Source organism: Mustela lutreola, chromosome 16, assembly GCF_030435805.1.
Source record: "Mustela lutreola isolate mMusLut2 chromosome 16, mMusLut2.pri, whole genome shotgun sequence".
Lineage (NCBI taxonomy): Eukaryota > Metazoa > Chordata > Mammalia > Carnivora > Mustelidae > Mustela > Mustela lutreola.
This window is the reverse complement of record NC_081305.1, coordinates 52,121,207-52,143,742: the sequence shown is the minus strand read 5'-3', so window position 1 is coordinate 52,143,742 and position 22,536 is coordinate 52,121,207. Positions and strand designations below refer to the sequence as shown.

At 42.1% G+C, this 22,536-nt stretch overlaps 1 protein-coding gene and 2 pseudogenes across 2 annotated transcripts in view; 2 read left to right on the top strand and 1 right to left on the bottom strand.

Moving 5' to 3' along the window:
* The window catches only part of LOC131817377 (zinc finger protein 845-like), a 197,537-nt gene that overhangs the window by 70,783 nt on the left and 104,218 nt on the right, over positions 1-22,536 (top strand). The window lies entirely within an intron of this gene.
* LOC131818681 (nuclear transcription factor Y subunit beta-like) lies at positions 5,141-5,755 on the top strand (annotated as a pseudogene).
* Positions 13,899-15,829, bottom strand: LOC131818680 (zinc finger protein 883-like; annotated as a pseudogene).

Below are 22,536 nucleotides of genomic sequence, written 5' to 3'. Positions count from 1 at the left end.
GCTCAGGTCATGATCTCAGGGTCCTGTGATTGAGTCCCGCATCAGGCTCTCTGCTTGGCAGGGAGCCTGCTTTCTCCTCTCTCTCTCTCTCTCTCTGCCTGCCTATCTGCCTACTTGTGATCTCTCTCTGTCAAATAAATAAATAAAATCTTAAAATAAAACAAAACAAAACAAAAAAAACACCCTGAGTGGGGTTTGGGAAATCTCGAAGGAGTCTTCCTCACCCAAGAAGATGGAGTGTCTGTACTTCTCCAACATCACATCCCTGTACAGTTGCTGCTGAGTGTGGGTCAGGCATCCCCACTCCTTCTGAGAAAATTCTAAGGCCACATCCCACATCCCTGAATGTGAGCTGTCCCTGCAATAAATGCCACAGTCACCAAGTGGCCATTGGTAGAGTTCATAATGTACCTAAGATGAAAGATGGATGGAGTTAGTTCCATTTATCTCACTATAGTTTACACAAACTCATTTAGGTAAAATGCAAAGCATGTAGAGAAGTGTTTTCTTGAGGCACTTGTGCCCCCTTGTGGCCACCTCTACGGAAGATGACAAGGATCCACTTTGTAAATATCTACCCTAACCCCAAATAAAAAGAAATCATTCTCCCTTGCTCTGTAAATCTCTACTTTGGAAGTTATTTCCTATTAATCTTCTTATTTGATGCAAATTGCAGGGTGTTTTTTTATGTGACAACCCCTACCAAGTACACTTTCTGTGACTCACCAATCAGTGAACTCATGTTAGTTCAATTAAAACAGGACAACTAGTTCTGGCTTAGGTGAATTTTCTACTTTACACAGGAAGATAATTTTTAACACAGTAATATGCTCTAATGGATTCTCTAACCTCGAGGTAAGAGGATGGCATAAGATCCACAAAACCATTATTAACACTCTGTTTCTCCAAGATAACTTGTCAAATGAAGGCATCAACACAGGCATACACATTTTTTTTTTTTTTTTAACCACTGTGTTTACATCATACCGAAAATTGTGTCTGTTTCTTAGGTGGAATCTCTTAGTGGGTTAAACTTCAAAACTGTGCATTGGAGTTGTTGTGAAAATGCACATTCTGTTCAGGAGTGGGATCAGAGTCTGTGTTTCTTTTCTTTTCTTTTTTATTTTTTTTAAGATTTTATTTATTTATTTGAGAGAGAAAGTGAGAGAGTATGAGAAGGGAGAATGTCAGCGGGAGAACATGACTCCCTGTGGAGCCGTGAGCTCAATGTGGACTTGATACTGGGTTTCCAGGATAATGACATGATTCTAAGGCAGTCGTTCAACTGACTGAGCCATGAAGGTGCCTAGAGTCTACCTTTCTAACAAGGCAGTACCTTATGGGCAAAGGGATAAAGTTTTGAAGAAGAAAGGGGTAGAACTCTAAGGCAAGAAGTCTTGGAGGACTTGGAACAGGCAAAAAAGTGCTTTTAATTATTTTCTTAATCTTTTTTTGTTTGAGAGAGAGAAGACAAGAGATGACTTGAGGAAGACAGGGGTTACAGAGGGAGAGAGATAAGCAGACTCCCCCCCTGAGCAGGGAGCCCATTGCAAGGCTCCAGCCCAGGATCCTGGGACCATGACCCAAGCTGGAGGCAGATGCTTAACCGCCTGAGCCACCGAGGTGCTCCCTGAATGTTTTTTTTTTTTTTTTTTTAAGATTTTATGTATTTATTTGACAGAGAGAAATCACAAGTAGATGGATAAGCAGGCAGAGAGAGAGAGGGAAGCAGGCTCCCCGGGGAGCAGAGAGCCCGATGCGGGACTTGATCCCAGGACCCTGAGATCATGACCCGAGCTGAAGGCAGCGGCTTAACCCACTGAGCCACCCAGGCGCCCCCCTGAATGGGTTTTATAGCCATTATAGATTTTACTGGAAGAGCAAGAAAGCCAACAACAATCCTTTCTCACCATTTCCTAGTTACCTTAGACCATCTAACAGTAATTCATAAATTAATAAATTAATGTATGAAAATCTCAGAACACACACATTCTTCTTCTATTTTTTGGGTAATATTTTGTCAGACATCCAGTAACATGGAAGGGATCGGGTTTTCACCCAGGTTGTCTAACCTTTATAGAGTCTATCTAAAATGACATGCAGGTCAATATACAGAGAGGACCTTAAAGCAGTGTTCACAGCAGGTATCAAACCGGAGAAGAATGAGAGAAACAAGAAGGCGTCTAAATAAAATTGATCCACTTTTTGTTTGTTTGTTTGTTTGTTTGCTTGTTTGAGAGAGAATGAGAGAGACAGCACAAGAGGGGCAGGGTCAGAGGAAGAAGTTGCCCCCAAAAGCAGGGAGTCCTATTGAGGACTCAGTTCTGGGACTCCAGGATCAGGGCCTGGGCTGAAGGCATTTATTTAACTGACCCATCCAGGCACCCAATTGATCTACCTATTTACTTTTCATGCACACATCCACACTTTGTAAAAAAAAGATTTTATTTATTTATTAGACAGAGCAAGAGAGGGAGCACAAGTAGGGGGAGTGAGAGAGGGAGAAGCAGGCTTCATGCTGAGCAGAGAGCCAGATGTGGGGCTCAATCCCAGGACCCTGGGACCATGACCTGAGCTGAAGGCAGAGGCTTTAACTCACTGAGCCACCCAGGTGCCCCTTTCTTGGCCATTTTAATCCACAATTCTGCAACATGGTATTTCATTGAAAAGTTTTGTTTCAATGATCATTTGTGATCTATTAGATTTCAGGATTTTAAGACCCTCAAAGTTAATTATGGGGATACTTGGGTGGCTCAGTGGGTTGAGTCTCTGCTTTTGGCTCAGGTCATGATCTCAAGGTCCTGGGATAGTGCCTCACATCCGGCTCTCTGCTCAGCAGGGATCCTGCTTCTTTCTCTCTCCCTGCCTCTCTGCCTACTTGAGATCTCTGTCTGTAAAATAAATAAATAAATCTTTAAAAAATGTTAATTATGTGATTTTTCTCTTTTTCTGAGAACACAAAGAGCTAAACACAAATGTATGTCCGGGGTGCCTGGGTGGCTCATGGGTTAAGTCTCTGCCTTCCACTCAAGTCATGATCTCAGGGTTGTGGGATTGAACCCCACATCAGGCTCTGCTCAGCAGGGAGCCTGCTTCTCCCTCTCTCTTTGCCTGCTTCTCTGCCTACTTGTGATATCTATCTCTCTCTCTCTGTCAAATAAATAAATCTTAAAAAAAAAAAAAAAAACTTGTTTAAAAAAAAAAAAAAAAAAAAGGAAGAAGTGTATGTCCATGACATTAGTGTGGAGAAAAGAAAAACCAATGGGACAGAGGGCTGACTGCCTAAGAACCTCCACCCCCAGAAGTCAAATATATCAACTACACAAAGGTGAGAGCTCTCTCTATTCAGTGCAAACAGGGATATGGGACAGGAGCCAATGGTCAAGAAAGAATTCTCGAGATGTTTCTTGATGTGAAATGTTGGGGTTCAGGAGTGAATGATGAAATAGTTATTGAGATGTTTTTGGTGCAAAAAAGTGGTATTATTAAATATGGGGACAGGGCCTATGGGTAGAAAGAGCTACACTGGGTTTGTGAGCAGTGACTGATGATGTATGCTCAGGGCGCAGGGGTTGAGGGAACAACAGAAGTCTCTAATGAATTTGGAAGCAAGGTTTCCAGGACCTTGAAAGTGGTATCATGATGAGGTCACATATGACTATCTTGTAAAACCTTAGTCATGGACCCTTCAGATATCTATCAATCAGTGGACTCTATGCTTAGGGGATGACTGCCAACATATATTTAGGGGTAGAGATAAAGTTTTCAAAGGGATTATCCTGTGTTAAAGAGGACTTACAGGATCCTAGACGTATGGCTATTGTCAAGCTAAGGTTACTTTTTGCCTCCAACAAAAAAACATTGCCACCATTGTGAACTCCTTGAGGAATGTCACACTGTGCCTGTCTCAAGAGTTTAGCAATGGGCTGCAAGTAAAAGGAAATTTAATTTTATCTGCACTTCTTTGATTTTTTTCTTTTCCTCAGAGAATACAAGAAAGGTGCATCTGGGTGGCTCATTTAACTGTCTGCCTTCAGGTCAAATTGTGATCCCAGGGTTCTAGGATTGAGCCCCAGTTCTGACTCTGTGGTCACCCTCCACCACTGCCCATTTGCTATCTTTATCAAATAATAGATGTCACCATATTAAAGTTATTTTTAAAGTTATGTTATTATTATTGACAGAGGGAGAGACAGCAAGAGAGGGAACACAAGCAGGGGGAGAGGGAGAGGGAGAGGCAGAAGCACACTCCCCGCTATGCAGAGAGCCAGATGCAGGGCTCCATCCCAGGACTGTGGGATCCTGACCTGAGCCAAAGGCAGATGCTTAACCCGTGGAGCCACCAAGGCGTCCCAACAAATATAATCTTTAAAAAGGAAAACAAACAATCAAACAAAAGAAACAGCTTGTGCCTGTCCCCAATACTGCCATGGCCAGTGCCAATGGCCTTCCTCCTCTGCCTGCCCAACCCCCGCCCTGGGCTGGGACCAGAATGGGGGCAGGCTGCTCTGGTTGCGGGCAGCTTTGTGCTGCTGGAGGCAGGTAAGGCTGCCTCTTGCTTAGAGGAGCTCCTGGCCCAAGGCTGAGGGGGGAGCTCCCGAGGGCACCGTCAGACCTCCTCTCAATGGCACCCCAGCCGGCTACATTTTGTGCAGTGAGCTGGGTGGGAGACCCTGGCCTGGACCCCATTCCCGACCCTGGGCCCTTAGCAAGGCTGGTGCACAGAGTCAGGGTGGGAGTGGGGGGCTCGCAACAACTAGCAGGGGCATGGCAAGGTGGACATCTTTGCCCCAGTGCCCTGGAGGGGTAGATGCCTGGCAGGTATTGGGCGCTGGCCTGGGGCCTGGGTCAAGGAGAAGGGGGATGCAGGTAGGACTGACAGTCAGTCCACGGGGGCGGTGGGTCGAGGGCCAGTGGGGCTAGGGCCAGCCTGCGAACCTGCCTGGGTAGGAACGGAGGTGCCCAGGAGGAAGGAGTGGATTTGGTCTCCCCGCAGTCTGGCTTACACATAAAGAATGCAGTCATCTGGCGGCTTGTGGTCCCTGGCCTTGCCTCAAAGGTTGAAGTTGGGCAAAGATCAGACCCCTTTTTAGAAAGGTGTTTCTGAACACCACTGACAACACGGTTCTCACAGTATTTCATGACAACCAGTGGCGACAGTGCTACGACAGATGCTTCTCTTCTAGGCACAGCTGCACACTACATGGGAGGAAGCCACGATGTGATTCAGTCTCATGATGACACGGAGCACAGCGTGAATGATCATGAAGACACAAATGGTTCAAAACACAGTATCAGAGAACGCGGTATCTATCTTCCAACTGCAAATGTAGCAAGGATAATGAAAAATGTCATACCTCAAATGGGAAAGGTTGTAAAATGCCAAGGACTGTGTTCAAGAATGAGTAGTGAGCTCATCAACTTTGTAACATCTGAAGCAAATTGAAGATGCCATCAAGAGAAACGGAGGACAATCAAGGGAGAAGAAATTCTCTTTGCCATGCTGACCTCAGGTTGTGACGGTTCTGTTGAACTTCTAAAATTATCCTCTCAGAAATTCAGAGAGGCTATGAAAGGAGAGAAAGGAGTTGGTGGAAGACTCAGAGCTACAGATGGACTAAGTGAAGAACTTACAGAGGGTCAACAACAAAATGTTACGTTTATACAATGTCATATTTCTGGTGTTCAACAAATTCAGTTTTCAGGGTCTGAAGAAATGGTGGCATGGGGTGGAGAGAAGCTTAAGTCTGTATGATTCTGGAAACAGACATTATGTGGAAGTGACTGGGGAAAGAGGGCTTTTTGTACATTAAATAGCTGTAATATACCTTCCTAATGCTTGACTGAGGGCTTAATTCTGACTTGAGATGCTTTTTCATGAATGATTTAAGAAAAATCTGGATTTTAAAGGTATTAAAATATTGTTTCACATGAGTTTGTTGCTCTGTAGGACTCCTATATACATTATACATTGCAGTTTATTACGGTCAGAGATTTGTAGAAAGTTTCTTATTTTTATTGAAGCATGCCACTTTTGTAATTCAAGTCAACAGCTGGGTTAATTAATGGTATTTGCCGTTTTTATAAAATATAAGGGTAGAGTTAAAAGAAAGAAAGAAAGACTCCAAGCAAAAGAAACTCAGAAGAACGAAGTTTCCATCTTAAATGTGATGGTTTCTGCATATCACTCAGTACACCTAAGGTCTGTACAAATGTAAGACGGGGAATATGAACACTATAGGGGAGGAATTTGGCAAAGAGCAACAGGCCAGTAAAAGCAGTTAACATTAGGTGTATGCCAACAAATTGATCTCAGTGCCCAAGGAACACCAAAGGACACGCTATCACTCGTGTTTTCTTGTGGTCTGAGAACACTAATTTAGAATAGAAATCTAATTATGAAAATACAGTGGATATAAATGAAGTTAAATCACCTATAGTTTCTGTTGAGGCTGCTTTTAGGTGAGCAGACTTGATCAAAGGACTGGAGAAAGGGCCCCAGCACCCCTATGGCTGAATGCAGACAGGCCCATCAGGGGACCCACCTCAAAGTAACCATGGGCCCTGATCAACCACCGGGCTACTGAAGATGGGGTACAGTGACCATAAAAGGGAAAACTGGATAAGCTCCCAGAACCCTCACCTTCCTCCTTCAAACACAGCCCCCACCACTGTCTCCTTATAGACAGCCTCTCCTCTGCTGTCCTGCCTGCTGCTCTCTTGCAGTGTATTCAATAAACTTCTAATACCTTTGTTCTGCCTCAGGTGAATTCTTCTCAGTGCCCACTTGACTGGCTTCCACCCAATCATGGACCCACATTTGGGGTCCCCATCTGACTCTCAGAGATACCACATTTAGACACCACAGTTTCCATGTGCTGTAATACCTACTGTATTGTTTTAAATGTCTATTTTTATTTAAAGATTTATATTTTAGAAGGAGAAGGGAAGGGCCAGAAGTAGAGGGAGAGAATCTCAAAGAGACTCCCCACTGAGCAGGGAACCAGAAGCGGGTCTCATTCTAGGATCTGGAGATCATGACCTGAACTGCAATCAACAGTCCAGTGCGTAACTGACTGAGCCACCCAGGCAAACCTCTAGTGTATTCTACATAGAACATCTTTTTCACATTCTTTTTAATACTTTCTTTATTTATTGGTCAGAGAGAGAGAGAGCCCACATAAGCAGGCAGAGTGGCAGGCAGAGGCGGAGAGAAAAGCAGACTCCCTGCTGAGCAAGGAGCCCGAAGGGGGACTCGATCCCAGGACCTTGGGATCTTGATCTGAGCTGAAGGCAGTGACTTAACTGACTGATCCACCCAGGCTTCCCATATTTTTCACATTCTAAAGGGGAAGAATCAACAATCCCCTCCCCCCACTTCTTTAATCTGACAAACTTCCACGTTATTCTGGATCTTATATCCATCATTTTACTTGTGCATTTTCTTACTCCTGGGCTACACAGACCTGGTAAAGCATACAGACAGGCCCTAAATGAGAAATGTTTCCCTTCCCTGATAAACCAGGACCAGACCTCATCAGCAACGGGAATCTTAGACGCCACACACCTTCCCCTCTGGATATGCCACCAAGGGAATATTTTCAATACTTGCAGGACTTTAATTCAAAGTAACAACTGCTGATGGCCTACTGCAGCCAGGTTGGAAAGAAGGCAGAGAAGGGTGGTAGGGGAGGTAGGGGTTATCTGGGATATAGGGCAGTAGTGTTCTAAAGACCTAGCCTATGGTGTCACTTCAGAAAATTCTCTCCCTTTGCCACTCCCCTCCCCCAACACCACCAGTAACAAGTGTACTCTCTCTCTCGTAAGAATTTTTTTTTTAAAGATTTTATTTATTTATTTGACAGAGAGAGAGAAAGCGAGAGATGTTACACAAGCAGAGGGAGTGGGAGAGGAAGAAGCAGTCTTCCCGCAGAGCAGGGAGCCCAATGCAAGGCTTGATCCCAGGACCCTGCGATCATGACCTGAGCTGAAGGCAGACAATTAACAACTGAGCCTCCCAGGTACCCCATCTCATACGAATTTTTAAAAAACAATTGTTCTATGTTAAGAGTACAAAATAAATCCTAGAATTAAGTTGTCATAAACCAAAAAGAAAAAAAAAACATTAAAAAGTTACTGTACAAGGACTGTGTATATCAAAAAGTTAGCATTAAGAACACTAGGGGCAACTGGGTGGCTCAGTGGGTTAAAGCCTCTGCCTTTGGCTCAGGTCATGATCCCAGGGCCCTAGGATCGAGTCCCACATGGAGCTCTCTGTGGGGAGCCTACTGGCTCCCCTCTCTCTCTGGCTGCCTCTCTGCCTACTTGTGATCTCTGTCTGACAAATAAATAAATAAATAAAATCTTAAAAAAAAAATAAAAACCACACGGAAGGAAAAAGTGAACTAACTCTTGATTACGGTGCTTTCAGTTTGCAGTGGGAGAAACAAGGCACCTGATTGGGCAGACCTCTCTTGGTAAATAACATGGCAAGTGACGACACCAGGGAAATGTATTGTTACTTGGCTTGAATTTCACCATAAACTCAATTTGGTGAGGACTAAGCATCTTCTGGTTATAATAGGTCACACAATCTGAGAGGCTTTGCAGTTCTCCTTCGGTGTTTGGGTAGCAGCAGTTGTTTTTTGGCTAGCAATGGGAACAGGTGTTTCTGATTTATCTCCCAACTTGCAGCCAATAGATTTCCTGTTTAAAAAAAAAAAAAAAATCACTAGGAATTCAGTTATGAATCTACTAAAAGAAAGGTACTTTTCTTTTCTGTTACTGCATAGCCACAACACACTTTAGAGTCAGGAGAAGCACAAATTGCAAGTCTGGGGCACAGATAAAACTGTCTTTTGAAATTTCAAATTCTTTTTTTAAAGATTTTATTCATTTATTTGACAGAGAGATCACAAGTAGACAGAGAGGCAGGCAGGGTTGGGGAGGGAAAGTGGGCTCCCCACTGAGCAGAGAGCCTGATGCGGGGCTCAATCCCAGGACCCTGAGATCATGAATTGAGCCAAAGGCAGAGGCCCAACCCACTGAGCCACCCAGGCACCCCTAAAATTTTAAATCCTTCACAATGTAGCCCATTGAAATGATGCATTCTTGCAGTAAGATTCTGAATGAATCCAAACACAAAATGACATTAGTTCCTCTCAGTAGACAGTGGCAGAGTCAGCTTCAGCATCCAGCAGCCATCCCACAGGGATTCCCATTCAGGACACCAATAATTTAGGTGTTCCATCAGGGGAAGTGTAGAAGAATCAGCCTATTAAATACTAAGCACTTTGAATTTAGGCAGACTAACTACAGAGAAAACCATGACATGAAATATAGTAAGATCACTCTAATTAGCATATTCATACAGAGCTAAAATATATAATGGCATAAAAATTAAGAACAGTCCCCAAAACTTTCTGAATTTGGGAAAAATGAGGAAGGGAGAACAATACGTATTTGTATTTGTGTGCAAAGGTATATTTTGGGCAACAGCTACAAGTCAGGCAATAAAAAACAAAAAATTTCTTAAATGTGCAAAATACAAAATACGTTTAAGATTCTTCCTTATATTTTGCTTCATTAACATATTGAAGTAATATTTGATTTAGGTGTACAACAGTGATTATACAATTCTATATAACATTCTATGCCTATCACAGGGGCAGTCCTTAATCTCCACCATTTACTTAATGCATCCACTAACCCACGTTCGCTCTGGCAACCATCAGGTTGTTTTCTCAAGTTAAGAATCTGTTTCTTGGGGCGCCTGGGTGGCTCAGTGGGTTAAGCCGCTGCCTTCGGCTCAGGTCATGATCTCAGAGTCCTGGGATCAAGTCCCGCATCGGGCTCTCTGCTCAGCAGGGAGCCTGCTTCCTCCTCTCTCTCTCTCTGCCTACTTGTGATCTCTCTCTGTCAAATAAATAAATAAATAAATAAATAAATCTTTAAAAAAAAAAAAAAAAAAAAGAATCTGTTTCTTGGTGTGTCTGGGCAGTTCAGTCATTGAGCATCTGTCTTCAGCTCAGGTCCTGATCCTATGGTTCCAGCATCAAGCCTCAAATCCTACACCCTGGTCAGCAGAGAGCCTACTTATCCCTCTCCCACTCCCACTCCTTTTGTTGCCTCTCTCACTGTCTCTATGTAAAAACAATAAAATCATTTTTAAAAAATTTATTTCATGCATTGCCTCTCTCTTTCTCTTTTCTTTCCGATTGCTCACTTGTTTTGTTTTCTGAATTCCAAACATGACTGAAATGATACAATACTTGCCTTTCTCCGAATTATTTCACTTGGAAGAATACACTCTAGCTCTATCCATCTTGTGGCAATTGGCAAGATTTCATCCCTTTTAGGGTTATAAATATGCCTTTTGATTTCTATCTTCTTTATTCATTGAGGGGTCAATGAACACTTGGGCTGGACTGTTTCACGCAGATATACTCACTGCCTCTCACTGTTGAACTGCTTCACCAACAAATCCATGCGATGCAAAGACCCAAAATATAGATCTACACTGTTTATGGTGCTGAGAAAAGGGAGGAAAGTCCCGCACAGCAGTGAAGCAGCTTCCCTGAAGATCACCCAACCACACTGGATCTGACCTTGACTGGGGTGATCTCCCTGGGAAACAAGGGCTTGGGAGCAACCACAGCATGTGTCTTGCAGATCCTGCCTATTTCACTGTTCAGAAGGCTTCTTCAATCTATTCTACCCTGTGACATCTTAAAGCTGCCCACATGATTGCATCAACCAATACCCTCCTCCATCCCTAGGAGGGTAAAGTAGTGTAATCACTGATGTCCAGCAGCATTAGTCCTCAGGAAGACACAGGAGATCAATCAAATCATCAGGATGAAGCAGGACTTCCCTACTCCTGAGAAACCCACATTAGCCAATTCTTTCCCCCATTACATGTGTTCATCAGATGACACCAGCAAGAGCTCCTTGTGCTGTTGCAGTGACTACAGGGAGTCACCTCCAGGTCCCTTCCCACATGGGAAAGAGTTCCTCACATTTCATTTTAATAGGTCTTGCCTTTCTCTTGAAGGATGGTGCCTTCCTCAAATTTTACTTAGATTCATATCCCACATCCCCGTGCTAAATGTCTTAATACCCACCAGCTTTCCATCTGTCTAATCTCAATGAAGCATCTTCTGAAGACACTCTCTCCTAGCACAGGCAAAAAAGAATGGCTGTTGTGCCTACATAGCTGGAAAGAAAAATTTGGGCAGATCCAACTGGAGATCTGGAGATAACTAGGTCATAAACAAGTAGAAGTTATTTTTCTACATCTAGGGAGTCCCTTGGGAAATTCGGGACACTTCTACTCTACATGCTAATTCTTCATCTTGAATATTTTCTGTCTCTTCCCTGGACTACCACATCACGCCTATTGGGATAGATTTCTCTTTCTTATGGGGTATCTATAACACACATAGCATGGTCATATGCGCATGTGTACCTCATAGACACATCGAAATACCACTCTGTGTAGGACATGGGGCACATGCTTTCATTTGGGTCCATGGTGCAGTGCTAGAGAGTCCCAAGTCTAAATCCAGAATATGCCATTCCATCTGAAACAGATTTAGGGAGGCTCTGGAGGAGGGGAAGTCTTCTCTAAGGGACATGGGAGGGAAAGTATTGGGAGAAAGAGTGATGGTGGCTCACAAGAATGGAGTGCAGATGCCATATAAGATGGTCCACTAACTTGACACCCTGCAGTGTGGTGACTGGGGAATGCACTCTTGAGAATGGTTCCTGTCAGTGCAAGGACCTTCAAAAATGTTGGCTACACAAAATTGATGCCAAGTAGCAGTAACACAGATTTGTGAGGTAAAACACCCATGGTTACATACCTTGGTAATACACCCATGGTTAATATCATTGTATTCACAAAGAGGAGAAAATCACAGCATAGACTAGGGGAAAAATAATCAGTTATCCCTTAAACCTTCAGACAACTTAAACCTTCAGAGAAAATGGATTCCTAGGCATATTGTTTTACTCCAGTATCATATAGGTGATTGATTCGATTAGATCCCTACAATCTTCAATGAGAAAAATGAACACTAGATGTAGGATAACACATCATTCATGACACATCCATATCCAGATGTTAAAACACACTAGATTTTATTAATGAAAATACATCAAGTTCACACAAACACTAAGTTATGCATTTCAAATCCACTCTATTGTCACCATTCAAAATACAGAACACACGTGCAAAAGCATTCAAGTGTTTTCAGAAGGATATGGAGTACCTGTTTCCAAAAATTTCAGGACTGAGGTACATTCCTCAGAAATGTGTATGTTCAATGGTATGGTATTGTGAAGAAGAGTTAGCTACCCTCCTGCAGTCATCTGTCAGGGTTTCCTCATTTAACCATATCAAGTCATACTTTCTAACGATTGTACTCAGGAAGATACATTGGTAGTTTACTGACCGGCTACCTCTTTTTCCTTAAAGAATCATCAGGAAAACCTCTTATTTCTAATATTGAAGAAGTTATTTAGTTTCAATGAATGCAGGAGTGTGTGCTCCGAACACCTCTTCCATTACATCATTGTTATAACTGTAAGCACCATCTCCACTGAGATATACTTCATATGCTTTATATCATATGGTCATCTTCCATGGAAAATTAGGTATGCATGAGTCCCACTTAATGGAGCAGGACATCTAATTTGATGTAGCAACAATCAACCATGTGGTCTTACACACCCACAAGGAAAGGAAGAATTTTCTGGAGTGATTTCAGAGGAAATACATTAATACTGTTAGTCACAAATCTCAAATAGGATTAATGTAAAATACTTAAAAATACTGTCCTTATATATATGAAAAAGTCAATATGCTAAATCTGTTGAAACAGAATACCACATACATTTTCTAAGTGTTTAAGTTTGATTTTTCCTTACAATCACTATTTCATAGGGAGTAATGTTTGAATAGAATGAATAATGTATTCCATTGGCTTGATTTCTGTAAAATTCATTGGCATCAGATGTTCAATTCAATAGTTTTCTAAACACTGCTAATTTTCTACTGACTTTCCTTAATGCACTCCCTGGTGTGTGCTCCAATGTATACTAAAATGAAAATCTTTCCACATTCACGATGTTCCAAGGGTTTGAATCTCCTATGCATTTTGAGATACTGAGTAAGCACTGAGTTCCAGTTACAGGCTTGGCCACATTCTTTACATTTCACACTTTCACTCCTGTATGAAAATAACAATGTTAAGAAAATTGGGAGTCCCACTGAGAGGTCAGACACATTCTTAATATTTGTACACTTACTCTCCTATATAAAATCTCTCATATGGAGAGAGGAAGGAGCAGTCCTTAGGCACTCTCTCACATTCATTACATCCGTAATTTTCTCTGCAGTATGAGTTCTGTGATGTGCAGTAAGGGTTGTGTACCTGCTAGGGGTTTGGCCACATTATTCATCTGCTGTCTTTCCAGTATGAATTCTCTGTTTAGAAGGCATACATGCTGGACAAGGGCCTTGCCACCCTGGTTATATTTGGGAGCTTATGGTCCAATATGAATTCTCTCATAGGCATGAATGGGTGAGCACTCCTTAACCGATTTTTCTCACATTTTTTTTTCTTTCTTTCTTAAAGATTTTATTTACTTATTTGACAGAGAGATGGAGAGAGAGCATAAGTAGTGACGAGGGTCGGGCAGGGGGAGAGGGAGAAGCAGGCTGCCTGCTGAGCAGGAAGCCCGATACAGAGCTCAATCCTGGGACCCTGGGATCAAAACCTGGGCCTAAGGGAGAGCCCTAACTGACTGAGCCACACAGGCACCCCTCTTATTACATTCTGTACATTGGTAAGCTTTCTATCTAATATGGATATTATGATGTTTAATGAGGACAGAGTGCCTGCAAAGGCCTAACACCATTCTTGACGTTGGTAAGGTTTATCTCCATGATGAATCCTGTGGTGCTGAGTCAGGGCTAAGCTGTCCTTAAAGGTCTTGCCACATTCATGACTTGTTAAGGTTTCTCTCCAGTATGAGTTCTGTGATGTTGAATGAGGCCTGAGCTCCGGTTAAAGCTCTTGCCACATTCATGACATTGGTAAGGTTTCTCTCCAGTATGAATTCTGTGATGTCGAGTAATGTCTGAGCTGTGTTTAAAGGCCTTGCCATATCCTTGACATCGGTAAAATTTCTTTCCATTATGAATTCCCTGATTTTGAGTAAGCCTTGAGCACCAGTTAATGGCCTTGTCACATTCTTGGTATTTATAGTGTTTCATTCTGGTATGGGTTCTGCTATGTTGACTGAGGTGTGAGTGCATGTTAAAGGCTTTGCCACTTTCCTGACATTGGTAAGGTTTTTCTCCAGTATGAATTTTATGATGTCAAGTAAGGTGTGAAAGGCAGTTAAAGGCCTTGCCACATTCTTGACATTGGTAAGGTTTCTCTCCAGTATGAATTCTGTGATGTTGAATAAGTTTTGAGCTCTGGTTAAAGCTCCTGCCACATTTCTGACATTGGTAATGCTTCTCTCCAGTATGAATACTGTAATGTTCAGTAAGAGTTGAGTTGTCCTTTAAGGTCTTGCCACATTCTTCACATTGGTAAGGTTTCTCTCCACTATGAATTCTGTGATGTTGAATAAGGTGTGAGTTCCAGTTAAAGCTTTTGCCACATTTGTGACATTGGTAAGGTTTCTCTCCTGTATGAGTTCTGTGATGTTGAGATGTTGAATAAGGGCTGAGCTCCGGTTAAAGCTCTTGCCACATTCGTGACATTGGTAAGGTTTCTCTCCACTATGAATTCTGTGATGTCGAGTAAGGATTGAGCTGTGGTTAAAGGCCTTACCACATTCTTGACATTGGTATGGTTTCTCTCCAGTATGAATTCTGTGATGCTGAGTAAGGGTTGACCTGTGATAAAAGGCCTTGCCACATTCCTGACATTGGTAAGGTTTCTCTCCAGTATGAATTCTATAATGTTCAGTAAGACTTTACCTCCAAAGAAAGGCCTTGCCACATTCTTGACATTGGTAAGGTTTCTCTCGAGTATGAATTCTGTGATGTTGCATAAGTTATGAAAGGAAGGCATAGGCCTTGCCACATTCTTGACATTGGTAAGGCTTCTCACCACTGTGAATTCTGTGATGTTGAGTAAGGGTTGACCTGTCATAAAAGGCCTTGCCACATTCTTGACATTCATAAGTTTTCTTGGCATTACGAATTCCCTGATGTTCAGTAAGCCCTCAGCTCAAATTAAAGGACTTGCCACATTCTTGGTATTTATAGGTTTCTCTATACTATGAATTTTGCAATGTCAAGTGAGATGAGAGTGCATATTAAAGGCCTTCCCACATTCTTGACATTGGTAAGGTTTCTCTCCAGTATGAATTCTGTGATGCTGAGTAAGGTGTGAAGGGTGTTTAAAGGCCTTGCCACATTCTTGACACTGGTAAGGTTTTTTTACACAATGAATTTTGTGATGGTGAGTAAGTTGGCACATTCATTACAGTTGTAATTTTTCCCTGCAATATGAATTTGTTTATCTCTATTAAGACTTGAGTGATCATTAAAAGTCTTGCCACATTCTTGACATTTGTAAGGTTTCTCTCCAGAATAGATCTGCAAATGACCATTTATTGATGAACAGTCCTTAAAGGTTTGACCACCTTCTTCACATTTGTATACTTTTTCTCCAGTATGCATTCGCTGATGTTGAGATAGTGCTGAGTGACAGTCAAAGGATTTACCACATTCCTTAAAGAGGTAAGTTTCCTCCCCCTGAGGGATTATCTCATTGATGTTTAGGCTTGGTGACTGAGTAAACATGGTCCCTGGTTTACTAGATGTGAATGGGCTTTTTCCCTCATGAATTCTCTGATGATCATCAACACTGGAGGACTGGTTACAAGCTTTCCCACATTCATTAACTTTATGAAGACAGTCTCCTGAAGGGAGTATACTGAGGTAAGAGCTTGGATAAAAGCCTTCCCCACATTTATCACATTCTTAAGGGTTCTCTGCAAACCTAGCCCTGACACATTGGTGAACACAGGAGCCCTGGTTCAATGTTTTCTGAGATACAGTGCATTGAGCAAATCTGTCTCCACTGAAAATCCTCTGGTCATTCCGGAGGGTCAACTCCTCAGTGAAGCCCCTCTCGAATGAATCCCACTGAGCACTTTGCTCTTCATTTCTAAATCTCTGATTTAAGGTCAGGCCAGTCCTATCTTCCAAATGGCTCAAATCATTGTTATCAGCATGGACTAGGTTACTCTTCAGATGTTCCAAATGATCTGTCCACAAATAGCTATGTTTGAATATCTGATTGGAGCTTGTGCTGACAGAAACACACTGCTCTGCAGAAACAGTTGACTTAAAAAGGAAGGTTTTCTGCAGTGGTTTATATCCTTCACCATCTGGGGCAATGACATTCTCATTAAGGGCAATTGCCTTGGTTTGCGTGTATCGCCCAGAATTTCTTTGATGCCCTTCTCTCTCCCTATCACTGTCCCAGTCTGTGCGTCAAGTGTAAAATCTCAACAGCACTATGTTTGTATCTGTGCATTGATACCTTCTGGAAAGAACCTTCTATGCTCTGCTTTAGCAGGAAACTCTGGGTGTCATGTGAAGATACAGCTGAAAGATACCAAATAAGAGTAAAACCATTGCACTGACTACATTCAGAAGAATCTACTGATGACTTCTAATACAGAAGCATCAAGTCAATCAGACAAAGTCAGAAAGATGGCTGAGAAGGAGTCATCAGGACCTCATTTCTCTATGGACACACAACATGGCACACAACGTACTGAGCACAGAGTCTAATAGAGAATTCTGCAGTATGGTCGTGGTGTAGCACAAATCACTTTCCTGTATCTCTAACAATCAGTAAAAGGGTCACATGAGCTCAAAATCAGCATTAGAATAGATGATATAGAAACAGAAGACTGAACTGAACCAAATAGGGTACAGTAAAAATAGGAACATATCAAGCACAGGAAGAGTTGTTTGGCAGAAAAGATCAATGATGCTGACAGCCCATGAACTAAATTAAGAATAACACACACAAAAAAAACCCAACTAAAATGACAGGAGAATAAGTGAAAGCAGACACAGTGTAACTGACTGTAGGAATAAAAGTAATTTTAAGAGGCAACAATGGGTAATCAGTGCCTACAAATTGTTAATAAAAGACAAGTATACATTTCAAAAAAGGTATAACCAATTTAGACTCCATCATTCAGAAAAGTAGAAAAAAATTCTCAGCTTATCTGCAAACATGAAGCCAAATGAAAGGGGAATAAAATTAAAAAGCCCAACAAATAAAAACTGTGTGCCAGATGAGTTCACTGGATATGCAAACAGACACCGAAGGAGAAAGGACTGCAAATCTCCTCAAACATTTCCAAAGAGTGATGATCAGAGAAACTAGCAGAACACTCTCTCTGTGGCACCAGCTTTCCCAGCTCATGCAAGCCAGATGAAGACACTACAAAGAACAAAGTTTGCAAAACTCTACCTGTGACACATATTCACTCAAAGTCCACAATAAAATAGAGGAAACTGAATCAAAAGCACATTTTCCCTTTTTACAAGATGATCAAGTGGGAAACGGACCTGGAATTAAGGGCACTCCAACATACAGAAAACCATAAATTCAAGACTCCACATTAACAGATTGAAGGGCAAAAATGAAATGATCACATTAAGGGAGACCGAATACAAATATGGTCATACCGGACAACATGTCATGATAAAAATACTCACAGGAGAGATAGAAGGAAACCCCAACCTAACGAATGCCACAAATGCATGAAAAGCTGAAACCTATTCAGTAGGGACAGTCTGCAAGCTTCTCCTCAATCATCAGCAGGTAATGAAGTGAGCCCACCACTGCCTTTGAGCATAGTACTGGATTCTCTATTCAGAACAATTATGCAACCAAAACTAGAGTAAAGGAATCTAAACTGACAAAAAAACAAAACAAAACAAAACAAAAAACAATAAAATTCATTGTTCACATGGGACATGATTACTGAAATCCCCAAAGATCATCATTTTAATTTTTTTTTACTGTTTTTGGTCATTGTTTGTATTGTTTATTTCTGCCAGTTTTTCCCTACTAGACTTCCCATTTCCCAAGTTTTTTATGTTATATAATACAGAATTAAGAAAATGTTGGAATAAACAACTTAATTTCCACCAGAAGAACTAAAAAAATAAGAGATCAGGATGAAACGGAGTAGAGGGATGATATAAAGAAAAGTGTGAAATAAAGTAGAAGATTAGCAGTAACAGAACGCAGAAAGTAATGCCCATTTCAATCAATAAAACAAAACTGGCAATGCTCTAACTCCACAACCCATTACAAAACAACAAATGGGGAAATTTGTTTTTTTAAGATTTAATTTATTTATTTGACAGGCAGAGATCACAAGTGGCAGAGAGAAAGAGAGAAGCAGGCTCCCCACTGAGCAGAGAGCCCGGTGGAGGGCTTGATCCCAGGACCCTGGGCTTGCATCATGACCTGAGCTCAAGTCAGAGGCTTTAACCCACTGAGATTCTCAGTGCCCCCAACTAGGGAAATTTATGAAAAAAAAAAAAAAACAAACAAACAAAAAAACAAAACCCAAACAAAACAAAACAGAGAATTCCTAAAATTGGACAAGTTATTAAGACTGATTTCCTAACCATGAACCAAAGAAATGGGACATCTCCTGAGATCACTAAGAAGGATGAAAATTGAATTTGGAATCAATACTCTAGCAGCACAGACAGAAAAGCCCAAGACCTAGGAATTTTACTACAAGTGATGGGGTCAATGAATTACCTAAATGCAATCCTGTGTTGCACGATTCTTCTCCCTCTCTTATTGAGATTCAGTATTACTTCATTTGCCTTTTATATGACAAAGTCATTCTTCTGCTTTTTCCATCCTGTCCTCTACATCAAACCTGTTTCTAATCTCACTTACTGCATCGTTCATCTATGTTTGATTTTTAAAAATACATATATTTGAGGGGGGGACTCACAAGATTCCAGGTAGGAGCTAATGAGAGAGGGAATCACATGCAGGCATCACACTGAATTCACAGTGTGACTTGAGCCTACATCCCAGGACCCTGAGATCAAGATCTGAGCAGAAATCAAGAGTCAGTACTTACCCAAGTGAGCCACCAAACACCCAATTATTTTTTAACTCTTATCTCTGTGGTAAAGTTCTCACTATTGTTTTCTCAACTCCTTGAGTAACCTTATGATTGCAACCTTAAATTCTTCATCAAGCTCCTTACTACTGTTTCCACTGGATCTCTGGCCTTGGTCTCATCTGCTGGTTTTCCTTGGGAGAAATTCTTTCATCTTGCCAGTTGTTAACTCTCTACTTTCCTCTGTCCATTAGAAAAGTCAGTGATGTGTCCTGTTGTATCCTTCAGACCAGTGGTCTGCAGGGGCTCTCCTTGCCTGCTACAGGCAGTGTTTGGTCCCTGGCCTGAATGTGCCCAGTTTGAACTAGGTAAGCTCTGTTCTGCTTGTGAAAGGAGACCTGACATCAACTCCACCAGGACTGTGGCCCTGCAGAATCTCTGCTCAGGAGATGTGAGGTGGGCAGGGGCTGACCTTGCTGAGCCTGAGGAAAGCCTCACTGAGAAGGACAGGCTCCTCAGATCACAGGGGGTGGGGACTGGTGCAAGCAAGGCAGCCAGCCAGGGTCCTCACTGAGTGGGGCTCTGCTTTATGCTACAGGACGGGAGAGGGCTCCCATGTTTTGGAAGCCACATGTCACTGAATGTTTCCTCTCAGGAATGTGCTCCTAGACTACTGAATACTCTCCCCACTGTGCACCCCAGGTGTTCTTCAGATGACTGTTTCCATGCTCCGTGCCTGCAGGTTGTTTGCCAACCTTCTGTCTGGGAGCACCCCAGTACCCTCCTGGTTCTATCCCATCCAACCCTGCTGACCATTAAACCTCCAGACTTTAAGATGTGCTGGTTCCAAGAACTCAAGAAATTCAGCCCTTCTCCCTCTCCAAGCCAATGGCTTTGGGAAACCTCCTGAGGCATCCCCTGAGTGGTCCTCTGTCATGACACCTATTGCACAATTGGGGCTCCCTCCCCTCCACAATGCTATACTCCTTTCCTCCGTAAACCGTATCTCCACCCTATCTGCCATCTTCCATGTGTCCTCTTCTCTCCTCTTACTTGGGGAGTTTCTCCTGCCACTCTTCAGCCCTGGGGCACTTAGGATGACCTGACAGTTGCCTGGTGGTGCTCATGACAGGACACACGAGTATAGGATCCTCCTACTCCACTGTCCTTGCTTCTCCTGTGAATCTTTATTGTTTTAATCCTGTTAAAACTCGTATGGATTTTATAAAGCTGGTACGCAAACCAACACATAAAAATTAGTTTTGTTTCTATGCAACAAAGAAAACTCCAAAACAGAGACATCATACATTTAGAGCAAACCCCCTCGTCCCACAAAATGCTTCCAATTTAACATAATGGTAGAGGTCAAACCAGAAACGATGAAAAGTGTTATATACTGTGCTGGATTCAAAGAATGAATAACTAGGAAACGCATCCATGTTCTTCCACTGGAATAACTGAAACAAAATAAATCTTGATGTGACCAACAGAAAATGCAATCTCTACCAAAACTCCAATGTCATTTTTGCACAAAGATCAAAATCCATCCTAACATTATGTGATGTCATGGGATAACCCTTACCCAAAATAATCTGGGAAGTGAAGAGCATATATCCTGACTTATGGCATACAAGGCACAGATATCAAACAATGTCCTACAGACATGATGTCAGGAGTAGAATAATGGAAGAGTCTGGCTGAGCTAGATGTGCACGTCTCCAGTGTTAATGTGTATGACAACGAACTGGAGATACTATTAAAATTCATATTCTGATTTGGATGTTTGGGTGAGGTCTGAGTTTCTACTTTTCACAAGTGTGCCACTGATGTCTTATATTGACAACGCATGCTTCCCACAGAATTCCACGACTGAATCACGAAGAGTTTCAAAGGTTCCTAAAAAGCGGGAAGAGCATAGAGGTGGGCATGGAGACCTTCCCTTCCCTTCCCTCTTCATTCAAGCCAACTCTACCCCTGTAAAATTTTCTCTGGACCTCCTCTTACTTTTCTTTCTTCAATTCACCATGCCACCGTATTCACAGAAATAGCTCCCTCTTTCATGAGAAAAGCAGGTGCAATCTGCTTCTGGCTGCAACCCTGGATTTTGTAGCTTGGACCCCACTGCATCCACAGCCCTTATCAATTTCAGGTTTCCCCTGCATTTTTTCCTAATACTCATGGCTTCAGGCTACAGGATCACTTCTTTCTACCGAATCTTCCTCCTGAAAACTGACTGATGGGGGGCCTGAGTGGCTCAGGGGGTTAAGCCTCTCCCTTCAGCTCAGGTCATGATCTCAGGGTCCTGCAATCAAGTCCCGCATCTGGCTCTCTGCTCGGCGGGGGGCCTGCTTCTCCCTCTCTTTCTACTTGTGATCTCTCTCTCTGTGTCCAATAAATAAATAAATCTTAAAAAAAAAAAAAAAGAAAGAAACTGACTTTGGTGAAAATGAGCACAGTTATAAAACGTGGTTACACTTTCTGGTCTTCTCCAAAGAATACACTTACACAGAAAAGCCATCCTGAAACCTGTGGCCATTACTACACACTCTTAAATGGGGAGAAATGAGAGAGACCACACTCAAGGAAATAGACTTAAGAAGCTTTCACAGAAGTACTGTGAAGTATATAAGCCTAGTGATTCACAGACCTGTACCCCTGGGGCTAATAATACATGATATGTTAAATTTTTAAAAAAAGATAATATGGTCCATATATACAATGGAATATTGTGCCTCCATCAGAAAGAATGAAAACCCAACTTTTATCAACATGGACAGGACTGGAGATGATTATGCTGAGTGAAGTAAGTCAAGCAGAGAGAGTCAAGTATCATATCATAAGGAATAACATGGAGGACATTGGCAGAGAGAGAGAAGGGAGTTGGTGGGAATCGGAGTGGGAGGTGAACCATGAGAGCTGGCTGACTCTGAGAAACAAGCTGAGGGTTTTGGAGGGGAGTGAGGTGGGGGTTTGGGGGAGCCTGATGGTGGCTATTAAGGACACATATTTCATGGAGCACTGGGTGTGGTGCATAAACAATGCATCTTGGAACACTGAAAAAAAGCAAAACCAAGTTAAAAAAAAAATAACACAACAAACCTCTCACAGAAATGACTGTTTTTCCCCTGGGGCTGCTCAGCCTATGAGGACCACAGGCTCTTCCTGGTTTTCAAGTTCACTTCTTCACACTGCTGGGCCTATGCTTCTCATTCCCTGTCCCCTTCTGTATTAAGGAAACTTCATCTCGACTGTGATACAGATCAATTTGCTTTCATAGGACTTTATCCTTATATGAATACTTAGGGGTAGCTTCCTTGGAAGAGTAAGGTTAGTTTTTTTTACCTGCAAATCTTGGTTTTGTTTTTTTTTTTTTTTTCTTTCTTAAGA